We start from the raw sequence: 12,765 nt of genomic DNA on the forward strand, positions 1-12,765 counted from the left end.
GTGGTGAACCAGACATTCGTAGCCCTTGTCCATGAAAGGAGGTTCTGTGCTAGTCACTACAGAGTGTTCACAGGTACGTAACCCAGATTCCCTGCCTCGTGATAAGTGGGAGAGCAGAAGATGTCATTTAAAAAATAAGTGCACATGATATCGACTTAAAAAAAAAAGCATAACATGAGAGTTTTGAGTTAAGTTTTATTTGGGGCAAAATGAGGACTATAGCCCGGGAGACAGTATTTCAGATAGCTCTGAGAAACTGCTCCAATAAGGTAGAGGGGAAGGTCAGTACGTAGGTGATTTTGATGATGGGGGAGTACATGCAACTAAAGCACATATTTTTGCAGCAGGTTTCTGCAAGTCTAATGAAGGTTACTTCCAGTCATGAGCAGCAGTGGAGGATGAAGGAAAAAACCATGAAGTATTTTTGTGCTTTTCTAGATATGAGGAGATAAAAGAATTGGGTTCATAAAACCAGCTCCTAAAAATAACTATCTGAAGACCTGTTCTGGCAGTTTTTCCCAGAGCACAGAGGGCCTCATTTCTGCTCTTCACCCTGAGCTTCCAGGGGGTGTTGAAGGTCAGCAGCTGCAGCAGCACCTGATCTAATCTTTGTAGAGGTAGATGACAGGTGCCGATTGCTAACAACTGCTGTGTGGTAGATAGGAAAGTAAAGAGAGTAAATCCTAGATGTTATCTTCACAAGGAGAATCCTTGTTTTCATGTTATTGTGCCTATATGAGAAGATGGGTGTTAGCTGATCATATTGTGTCATTTCACAATACGTAAATCAAAGCATCGTGCTGTCCACCATAAACGCATACGGTGACATATGTCAACTACTCAATAAAACTGGGTGGGGGAGTCACATACTGTAGTAAGTGTTATAAAGACAGGCTGTGGGACACTCCCAACAGGTAACTGAGGATGAAAATCCTACCTGAGTAAAGAGAAGGGAAGTCTGAAGAGATGTTATTTAAGCTGAAACCTAAAAAAATGACAAGCTCAGTTCAGTTCAGTTGCTCAGTTGTGTCCGACTCTCTGTGACCCCATGGACCACAGCACACCAGGCCTCCCTGTCCATCACCAACTCCTGGAGTTTACCCAAACTCCTGTCCATCGAGTCGATGATGCCGTCCAACCATCTTACCCTCTGTCGTTCCCTTCTCTTCCTGCCTTCAATCTTTCCCAGCATCAGGGTCGTTTCAAGCTAGCAGTTCAAAAAATGACCTGTTACTAAATCAAGTCTGGCTGCTCATCAGTCAAAAATAAATACTCAGGAAAGTTGCTTTGACTCAGAATGCTGGTGATCTGAGCAGACAGTGGAATCAGTGCCCCTCTAAAACCACCTCTGAATATTCTACTCAGTCATGAAAGTTTTTAAAAGGAAAAAGGGAAGTAACCTCAGTTGATGATTTAGACTGGGAGTCAGGGTTGTTGCCATCCCCCACTGCGTACAGACTGTGTGCAGGCTTGTCGATGTTATCTTGTTCACCCAGTTGGTTCTTGAGATTACTGAAGGGGAAGCTAGGGAAGAGATCAGGTCATCTTGTTAATTGCTTAGTTTTCATTTCTACTACTTTGACCTATGGGAAGAACAGGTTAGGCAGAGTACTGTGTGATCAAAAGATTTGAAAGATGTGCTAGGGGCAGAGATGAGCAGAGCATAGGGGTGCCTGGTTTAAGGTTAGTGACAAGACAAAAGAGGCCTCCTGCAGAGAGTTCTTTCCTGTCTAAAGCTGCTTACAGCCTGACCACACATTCCAAAACCCTGAAGCATTAGTTACGTGGTGTTTGAAGAATCGCACCAGCATGGTGGTGTACAGTGAGAAATATAATCAGGATTGGTCCCTGAATCAGTAGATACTAGGAAGTCCAGGGAACTGCACTTACCCCGGTTTTAGAAGCTAAATGGAGCCTTACAGAAGAGAGTGGCTCTTGGTCATGTCATAAACATCACATAGGAATTGGCCTGATGGATCCTGACACCAAAGGTCTACCGTACTGGCCTTCGAGAATTCTCTATAAACATGTCTGTGTTCATGCCTTAGACCCTTGCGCTGTATGGTGAGTTTAAGACCTTGCTCTGTATGGTCTAAGAAAACCTGTATGAAACTTCGCTAATAATGGTCATCAGTTATCAGAATATTAGTCCATTGAACTCCTGTCTATATTACCAAAATTGCCATTATTTAAATAGAGCTGTCTGGGATTTTTGTTTTTGTTTTCTCAGAATTTGTTATAAATTATTGTTCCTTTCCTCCTCTTAGGCCTAATTATTGAGGATTATATGCATCCTTTTTAAGAGCTAAATAGCACTAGATTAATTCAACAGATATCAGTTGATAGCAATTAATCTTTAGAATTCCAGGACATGACAGAATGTTTTCATTTAAGCACTGGAGAATACAGTTAGATCTGTGCCTTAATTTGTAATCCTTGAACCACCTCCATCAGAGTCACCTAGGGAGCTTGTTTAAATGCATATTCCCAAAGCCACCTCTACTGAAGGGGAACCTGAGGTTAAAGTCAGAAGTCTCTGTTTTTAACAATTATCTCTAATGATTCTTTGTCAAGTTTGAGAATCACTGCACTTATTATGTATGTCCCTGTAAACCTTCCCCTCTCCCTGATACAGTCACTTTCCTATATTAAATATTCTTTAAAACACAGTCATTTTATGTTACATGGCTATAATCACCAGTACTGATAATACTTGCATTATGAAGAGTGGAATATCATTTCGACTGAGTAAATTGATGCTTAAACATTTTCATTCTTCAAATATCTTTACCAGCCAGCTGCTGCAGGGTTTAAGATTATACTATCAATGGGAATTCAGTTTCATTAGATTTTGTGTAATCTTGGGCACCTTTGAAAATGAGAAAGTCCCTGGGAGCAATAGTTAGGTTATAAGAACTCTGTCCTTGGCTGCCTAGGGGGCCCAGGAGATCACTGAACACCCTGGCAGTACAGAACGTTGAGAGGGTAAGTGGGCTCAGCAGGATGCTAAGGATGAAATTCAGAGTGGGTGCCTTGTGACTATTTTCCTCAGGGGAATTAGTGAATGTTATTGAAGTACTTTGAGGTCTTAGGTAACTGCTTTGGCAACTTAAGTATTATTTTAACTAAGCTAGCCAGGTTACATTTAGCTATCAGTTTCTGCTTTGCTAATAAAAGAGAGCTATAGATAAAAGAATGGCAACCAGCAAAGGTACGTGATTACTTTAAGCCTGAAAAATGTCAAGAACCTATGCTAGAATATTGGAAAGCATTCTGAAGCTCATTTTCAAGTCTCTCTAATCACCTCCTTTCCACTGTGCGACCTTTTATAGAACTTCCATTCCGTTTCCTCAGGATGGGTTGATGTTGGCTGATCAGGTCATATGATCAGGTATTCAGTACTAAAATTTTCCTTTTATATAATCAGCCCTCTGAGATAAAAATTAGCTTGTTCCTTTTATCACTGGACACAAAAGCAGAAATGGAGCTGCCAATGTATATAACTTAAGATGATTTTTATCTTTTTGAGTAATGGCTGAAAGCAACGTGTCTTGCTCCCCTGAGAGTACATAATACTCTAATACCTCAGCCACACACAACACGCTCTAAGAAAGCAATTCATTAACCTAAGCTTGCTACTTCTGACAGCAGGTTCTATGAAACTGGCCCAAAAAATCAATCTAGAAATTGTGGCCATTTTTCAGTCTTCATGTTAACTAGATATTTTATGGTCTTTTAAATTAATCTTTTTTTCTTTCCAACAGCCTTATACACTGGTAATAAAAATTGTCATAGTTGGAAAATGAGACTCTTAGAGTTAAAAATGTTTGCCAGTCAAACGTGTTTGTCAATAAAGACAAATGTTGACAAACGTTTTGTCAACCCCATCAGCTTGTGTTAGTTGACCCACTCGTTATACGGTGGTGCTTCTAAGATAATAATGTGAAAAGATGGGTTCAGAGAATTTCCTTTTACCAGCTAATCATAAAGAGCTTTTTTTTTAAAAAAAAAATCACATTTATATTCTTGTTAATTAGTGCATATCAATACCCAGAAGGACTGCATCTTCAGTTCAGCATTTATCAGAACTGAGTAATACCTGCGTTTAGGGGAATGAGGGGTGGTAGTTGAACAAGCATGATGTGGACCAATTTAGACAACAAAAACCTCTGGGTCCATGTGTTTGAAGCTTCAGCGTTCATCAGAATCCCCTGAGAGCTCATTAAAAATATAGACGCCCTAGCATCATTGTCGGAGATTTTGGTTGGAGCTCAGGCATCTGTTTTTGACAAGCTTCCCAAGCAGTTCTAACGCACTTCAAAGACTGATTTGGTCCAAAGATGGCACATTAAGATTTCTAGAATCAAAAACGTCAGCTTGCTGTCATGCTGTGGCCACTGAGCCTCTTGATTCAAAGGATAGACAACAGGACTTCCCTGGTGGTCCAGTGGTTAAGAATCCATCTTGCCATGTGGGGAATGCAAGTTTGATCCCTGGTCAGGGAACTAGGACCCCACAGGCTGTGGAGCAACTAAGCCAAATAAATGAATAGTGATGATGAGGAGGAGAGAGGTAGAAGGCAGGACTCATTTCCCAGCCTCCCCTGCTGCTGGAGCACAAGTGTGTGTGTGTCTTGGGCTCTGCCAATTAGGGGCACCCACGTAGGATCCGGACTCCAAGAAGAGAAAAGTCAAAAGTAAAGAAGCACGTGTTCCCAGAATGATCTTATGCTGGTGGGGGCTAGATAGCCTGACATGTTGGAGGCCTGTGATGTGGTATGAAGCGGTGGAGACACTGGAGCGTCGCAGTGAGATTGGACATATCCCTGGTTATATAGCGTCTGGACCTACATAAACTGGCCAGATATATTATTTTGTTTGCAACTAAGAGCTCTGAGTAACACAAGGGCATTATGCTCTGCTAGTTAAGAGCATAAATTTTGGAAACAACTTGAAATCAAATCCTGGCCTTGTAACTTGAGAAAGTTTAACTGTAAACTTGAGAAAGTTTCTTAAACTATCTCAGCTGTAATTTGTCTTAAAATAGGGGACACTGATAACTCCAATACTTCAGCCACCTGATGTGAAGAACTGACTCATTGGAAAAGACCCTGATGCTGGGAAAGATTGAAGGCAGGAGGAGAAGGGGACAACAGAGGATGAGATGGTTGGATGGCATCACCGATTCAATGGACATGGGTTTGAGCAAGCTCCAGGAGTTGGTGATGGGCAGGGAAGCCTCGCGTGCTGCAGTCCATGGAGTCGCAGAGAGTCGGACGCAACTGAGCGACTGAACTCAACTGCACTGATAACCTCACAGGTGTCGCTAGTGTAAAGAACCCTCTGCCAATGCAGGATACATAAGAGACATGGGTTCAATCCCTAGGTCGGGAAGATCTCCTGGAGGAGGGCATGGCAATCCACCCCAGTATTCTTGCCTGGAGAATCCCCAAGGACAGAGGAGCCTGGTGGGCTACAGTCTATAGGGTTGCAGAGTTGGACACGACTGAAGCGACTTAGCACACACACGCACACCTCACAGAGTGTTATGAGAATTACATGAGAAGACAGATCTAAACAATTAGCACAAAATCCAACGATAAATGATGGTTATCATTATTCCTGGGTAATAGCCCTAGTCATTCCTTAGGACCTCAGAAAATTCCTACATTTATCAGGAGTCTTGGCAGCAAGTGAGAGAAACTTTAATTCAAACTGGCTTAGGCAAAAAATAAATAAACAATTTATTCAGTCATGTAATGAAAAGTTCAGAAGGTAGCTGGGCTTGAGGTACGACTGGATGTGGACACCCAGGTCACGTCAGCAGGATTCTGTCCCTGTCCCTCAGCCTGCTTCCCTTGCGTGGACTTCATCTTTAGGTGGGCTGAGGTGTTGACACAGATAGCACCCCCTCTAAACTGGCAACCTCAGTTCAGTTCCGTCGCTCAGTCATGTCCAGCTCTTTGCGATCCCATGGACCGCGCACACCAGGCTTCCCTGTCCATCACCTGCCAGCTTAGCAACGAATAAAAAAAAATCCTCTTTCCTACTAGTTCCAGCCAATAATTCCCAAGGACTGATGCTAATTGGCTCTAGGGATCAATTTTGGTCACTTGTTTACCCCTGAATCAATCATATATTGTCAGGAGGTCAGTCACCCAGTAGCCCAGGCTGGTTCACATTTCCACCTATGAAACCAAAGGGTGAGTTAAACCTGATCTAAACCACAGAGGCTGAGAACTTCTGAGAACGTGTGAGGGTAGTTCCCTAAAAGAAAGTGAAAGTGCTATAACTGGCGACGAGATAACCCATGCCACAGAGCACAGTATCCATATTGATTCATTTCCTTGTACAGTGGCAACCAACACAACCTTGTATAGCAATTATACTCCAGTTTTTTTAAAAAACTGATGCTTGCAATAGCCATCTTATTTTTTATTCTCACTGATTCATTAATAAGAAGATCAATTTTCTGTTTACCAAAATGGGATATCACTCATCTACCCATCTATTCACCTGTGTTCACCATCGTGAATCCCTCTTCATTAGGTGTCTGTTTTTTTCAGTTCCAGTGGTTATGAGTTTTTTGTGGGGGCTAAAGAGTAAGAGCAAGCACACACTGACCTGCTTCAGAGATGACTTAGCCTGGGTAGGTTCTGCCCAGTCAGTCAGCACTGCTTATCCCCTCTTTATTGGCATCCGTGAAATCTGGCATCAAGAAGTACATTTAGCACAAAGAAGATAAGAAATATATGGCTGTCACAGTTTATTCACCACATTTTGCTGCTGCATATAAACCCCAGTACAATTCCAAATGATTGATCTAGCCCTTCCATTTACAAACAAGGCAAGAAAAAAGATGAGAAGGCAATGAAAAAATGTGAGGAATTGCCACCCTCAACCCAAGTGAGAAAGCTTGCCTGACGTTGCCAATTTATCATGTATCTTGATAGAAGGCATCCAATATCTGAGGCAGCCCTTGAAAGAGGTTAGCCAAAGCTGGGGCCCCAGACTTCCAAATCACCAAACTAGAGGAAAGCAGGAAGGGAAATAGGAGATGCTCAGATTTCTCTCTTGAGCACCTGGAGAGCTGTGTCTGGAGTGTCACCTCAGAGTGTGACCTTATTTAGAAGAAGGGTCTTTGTGGATATAATTACATGAAGGATCTCAAGATGAGATCAGATGGTCCCTACATCCAATGACCAGTGTCCTTAGAAGAGAAAGAGTGATTTAAGACAGCAAGACACATTGAGAGGAAGGTTACGAGAAGATGGAGACAGAGACTGAAGTTATGTTGCCACAAGCCAAGGAGCTCTACAAGCTGCTAGAAGCTGGAAGAGGCCAAGAAAAACTGTCCCCTGGAGCCTTCTGACTCCTTGATTTTAGACTTCTGGCCTATGCAATTTGGGGAGACGAATTCTAAGTTGCCAAGTCTGGTAGTTTTTTGGCAGCAGCAACTAGGAAACTAATATAACAAGATAGGGGGCTTCGCTGGTGGTCCAGTGGTTAAGAATCCACCTTGCAGTGCAGGGGACATGGGTTTGATCCCTGGTTGGGGAACTAAGATCCAACCTGCTGGGTATGTTGGATCAACTAACCCCATGTGCCACAACTAAAGAGTCATGTGAGGCAATGAAAGATCCCACGAGCCACAGCTAAGACCTGACACAGCTAAATAAATTAAAAAAAAAAAAAAGGAGAAACAAATTTGCCTTCACATCCTCAAGCCCAAGGTGAAGCCTAGTGTTAGCAACTTCTCAGCAGCCCTCATTGGTTGAGGGCCTGGTGGTCAGTAGATTTGTCAGTTGCACTAAAGATGCTGGCCTCTGATATTGATGGCTCCCTAAGAGAAACTGGAGGGACTGTTAGAAAAGAAAATGAATTCTGGGCAGGTAAAAATTTGAAAAAATGAAAAGCGCCACAGTTAATAAAAGGCCTGATATGAAATAGTTAAATATGGATTTTTTTAAAAATAAGTGTTGTCAAACGAAGGTAGTTCGTTAATAAATTGCTGTTTAAAATTAGCAATCGGATATGTTGCCATAGTGCTGCTGGCCTCCCATACATGGCAGTTAGATCATGTGTAAATGTGTCACTCTAAAGAGACAAAAGGTGGAGTATTTTTCCTTACATGGGTAACTATTTCTAAATAGTTTTGTTTGTACTGCCTCACAAGCAGTTAAGCTTCAGTGTGGGCAGTAATGACGTTAATTTAGGCGATAATAATACAGATTATAGTTATTAGAATATGAGCTTTGAGTTCTCAGTTATAAGGCAGAAAAGGGTTCAGGACTCATTCAGACCAACTCAGTGCGTAGTTATAGCCCCCAAAGCTAGTAGAGTATTGGATCATATAAGAAATAAAAGAAATACGAGGGAAATAGTTGTACTGCTCCCTGTTCTAGTTTCTATAACTCAAGGAAAGACATAATAGAGAAGCAGGAAGTCTACAGAAGGAGAATTGTATTGATGAAGTCCTGTTAACAAATATTTTTTGAGCTCCCACAATGTTGGAGCCCCTGTTCTTAGGATGCAAAAATGATTAAGACGTGGTCCTCAACTTCACAGCCTAAAGGAGAGAGAGACAGAAATAGCCGTGATAACACAGCTCGCCAAATACAAGACAGAGATACACGGAGAACACCAGGAGATCACAGAGGAGGCCAGCTGGACCCACAGGGCGGAGCTGAGAGCAAAGCAGACAGAGGGCAACACGGGCGCTCAGGCAGTGATGGTGCTGCTGCGTGTGTTCAGGAGCGAGAGGGCCCGGTCTGAAAGGCAAGACAGTGGAGGGGAGACATGCGGAACTAAGGGGAAATGATCTCGCTGAAAGGCTGGAGCTGGAGGATGGTGGGGACTTGCCTGGTGCTGGGGGCCCGGGTTTGATCCCTGGTCCGGGAACTAGGTCCCACATGCTGCAGCTAGGACCCAGCACAGCCAAATAAATTAATAAAAGGATGATGAACAGGGATTAGCCGGGGATGAAGAGGAAGAGAAATCCACACCCTCTGAAAGTGGGGAGGAGGAAACGAGGGTGGGTATCAATAGGTTTTAGGTAAAGTTCAGAAGGATAAGGAAGATTATTCCTGGCATACTCAATTTGCTGAAATTGAAGTTTGTTTTTTTAACCTTGGGCTCTGTTGAGAATGTGATGAACACTCTGGACGTTTTATCTCTTAAAAATGCACATTACCCAGATTCTTACCTAGAATTTTAGTTTCCCAGCCTTCGAATTCCAACCACGAGCTCTGGAGAGAGAAGCTGCACTCCACCCAGAAGAGACCGGTCATTTGCTGAGAGGAAGGGGTCAGGGGCTTGCAGATTTGGAATCAACCCTGAGGGCAAGGGAGATAGCCCTACTCAGAAACCAGCAAAAGATGAGTTGTAGCCTTGATCCAGGTTGGGATCAGGTTAAGAGAAGTGGAATCCCAGGAGGAAACATAAGCAATGAATACACATTTCAGGGCTTCCCTGGTGGTCTAATGGTTAAGAATCTGCCTGTCAATGCAGGGGATGTGGGTTCGATCCCTGGTCCTGGAAGATCGCACACGCTGAGAAGCAACTAAGCCCGTGTGCCGCAACTACGGAAGCCCACGCGCTTAGAGCCTGTGCTCCACAACCAGAGAAACCTCCGCAATGAGACCAAGCAACACAACCTCCTCACCACAACTAGAGCAAGCCCTTGTGCAGCAATGAAGACCCCGTGCAGCCAAAAATAAATAAAATAAATCTTGAAAAACACATTCCAGACTGAGTGGGAAGGAAGAGAGGCCATAAGGAGACTGACAAGCTGGAGGGGGTGCTCTGTGAGCTGGAAAGGAAGCTGCCTCCAGTCGTGCTGGGAAAATTCCCAGCACGCACTCCCCTGCCAGAAGTGGGCACACCGTCAGCTCTTTGGAGCTGCTCTGAATTGCCCTGATCCCCTCTCGGCCCACTTGTGATTCCACTGAACGTCTGCACCGCCTGCTTCTCCCTCCACATACAAACTTGCTCAAGCCTCTCCCATAATTGAAAGCAAAACAACAGCAATGAGGATTTCCTGGAGGTCTACTGGTTAAGACTCTGCCTTCCAGTGCTGGGGGAGTGGGTTCAATCCCTGGTTGGGGTGGGGGAGGTGAGACTAAGATCCCATATGCTGTGGGTTGCAGACAAAAAGTTAAAACAACAACAACAACAAAAGAATTCTTCCTTCAAGGACAAGGTCTCAAATAGAATTCAAGCTCACCTGTCATAGAAAGTTTTGAAACAGACACAAATGCATAGAAAGCTTTTCAAATCACCTGGGTGGGTGAATAGATTACTCAATAAAAGATGTCTAGATTCCTGGGTAGACATGTGGGAGAAAAGATAAGTTGGACCTTTCACACTGTAGATCAAAACGAATCCCAGAAATATCAAATATTTATATGTAAAAAAACGAAACCTTAAACACACCAGAAGAAAATGTGAGATGATTTATTTTGGTACTCTCAGAATGGGCAAAGATTGCTTAAGGATAACATAACATCCAGAAGCCCTAAAATAAAACATTGATAAATTGGACTATATTAAAGAAAATTTCTGCATAGAAGACTCAGTCAGAAGACAAATGAATCTTTGCAACTCACATCACAAAAGCCTTATTTTAGCATTTGAATAACTGACAAAAGTCCATAAGAAAAGTTCAAACAAGAAAAAATTATCAGCTAGCAAAGGATATGAACCCATGAGTTCAAAACCTACCCATAACCTATGGGTTATGCTTGATCTAAGCCTAAGAAATAAAATAGTTCTTAAATACATGAAAAGAAATTCAACCTTACTCATAAAAAAGAAATGCAAATTAAAACTACAATGAGAAATCATTTTTCAACTGATTAGCAAAAGTTAAAATACCCTGTGTTGGCAAGGGGGGTGGGAAATTCATTCTGTCATACATCCTTGGGAAGAATGGAATTTAATGTGGCCTTTTTGTAATTTGTCAATATTCGTGAAAATTGCATACAACAGAACCTTAATTCCACTGTTAGAAATTTAATTCTACAAGTATGCTCACATAAGTGTAGAATGGCAAGTCATTTTCAATTGAGCATTGTTTCTAATAGCAAGAAATTAATGTCCATGGAGGACTGCTTATAAATAAATTGTTACCTTCATTCTATGGAGCATGAGGCTGTTGTTTAAAAGATTCAGTCAGTTCTGTATATTCTGACATGGAACCATCTCCAAGAGGTATTAAGTGAAAATACTAAAGAGCATAATGGTAGACTACAAAAAAAAAAAAAAAAGGAAAGAAGGGAGGAAAAACAATGTCCATATGTGTGTGTGTGTGTGTGTGTGTGTGTGTGTGTATGTTACTTAGAATACCTCTGTAAGGGTAATCAAGGAACCCATATAGTGTTGCTTCTGGGCCTGTAGAGAAGAAACTTTAATAACCAGGGTACTAAAATGAGAGATTTATTTTTCACTACATATTTTTTGTACTTTTCAATTTTATAATTTTTTAATTATAATAAAAATAGAAACTCATATATCTTAGTGGATGAGCCCTGTACTCTCATGAAACTTTCATAATGTTCTAATAAACCTGCTTCAATTTGCCATCCCTAATTAGTCCATTAAAACTGTTGTCATTAAGATTTTCAGTGACCTTTTTGAAACTAAATCTAATGGTCTTTTTCAACTTTTCTGCAGTTTCGGAGTGATGACTCCCTTCTTGAACCCCTTTCCCTTCTGTGACCCCACTCTGTAGATTTGTCTTACAGGTTACGCTTGGTTTAAGTCTCTTTATAGTATTAGTCAATAGTCTTGTTAGCAAAGGGCAGAAATCCAAGTCGGACTACGAGAGTTTTGTTGGGGAAACCCTGAGCCATTTGTAGGCTGGAAGATGGTAAACACAGAGCTCAGGAAAGACAAGGAGGCTCTGGGCTTCCTGGGTCACTGGAACCTGAAACTCCAGCCCTTAGGACTGGTTTTGTTCTTCTTTGGGAGCAGGGGAGCACCCTGTGTGGAATATGGAATCTTAGTTCCCTGACCAGGGGTCAAACACACGCCCGCTGCTTTGGACGCATGGAGTCGTAACCCCTGGACCACCAGTAAAGTCCCAAGACTGGTTGTGTTCTCAGTCTGCTCCCCTTTGAGTTTCTGTGTCATCAGTCTCAGTCCCTGCAGGTTAATCTTCTCCACGTGCTGGAGAGCGCAGCTGCTGAACTTGACTTTTACAGTTTCAACCACACCAGGGAGACTGGCTCTTTTTTCATCTGGGCATGAAAATTCCCGGGGAGTTCAACCTGGCCCTCTTTCGGCTCTCCCCGGGCCCTGATTACTGCGTGCTCCATCCACGCTGGTGACCCATGCTCTGTGCTATGGCCCTCGCGCTTGTCAACCCCTTCCCCTCCCAGGACTCCAAGACCTGAGCCAGCAGCCTGTTGGAGCGTGCTGCAGGGCGCTGGGCTTCAGGAGGGCAGGATATCACCCCTCATCCAGTATTAACTCCTTAACTCCACCCTCCCACAGGGCTCTGAGCTTGTCCCCAGATGTCCCCTGGGCATCAACAGCACCCCAGACACTGACCACAGGGGTGCTCAAAAATGGGGTGTCAGCACAGTGGCTCCACATGGAAAGATGACTGCTTTCTCCTGGGGTTCACCAGCAGACTGCCAGCCATGGCCAGAGAGAGGGCTTCTTGTCTCAGGGAAGATAAAGGAGCAGAAGGCTTGCCTTCCTGGCAGCAAGTCATTTGAGCTTCTTTGGGGCAGGGTGAGCCCTGGTATCTGGATCCTGATAT

This window comes from Bos indicus x Bos taurus, chromosome 12 (assembly GCF_003369695.1).
Source record: "Bos indicus x Bos taurus breed Angus x Brahman F1 hybrid chromosome 12, Bos_hybrid_MaternalHap_v2.0, whole genome shotgun sequence".
Taxonomy (NCBI): Eukaryota; Metazoa; Chordata; class Mammalia; order Artiodactyla; family Bovidae; genus Bos; species Bos indicus x Bos taurus.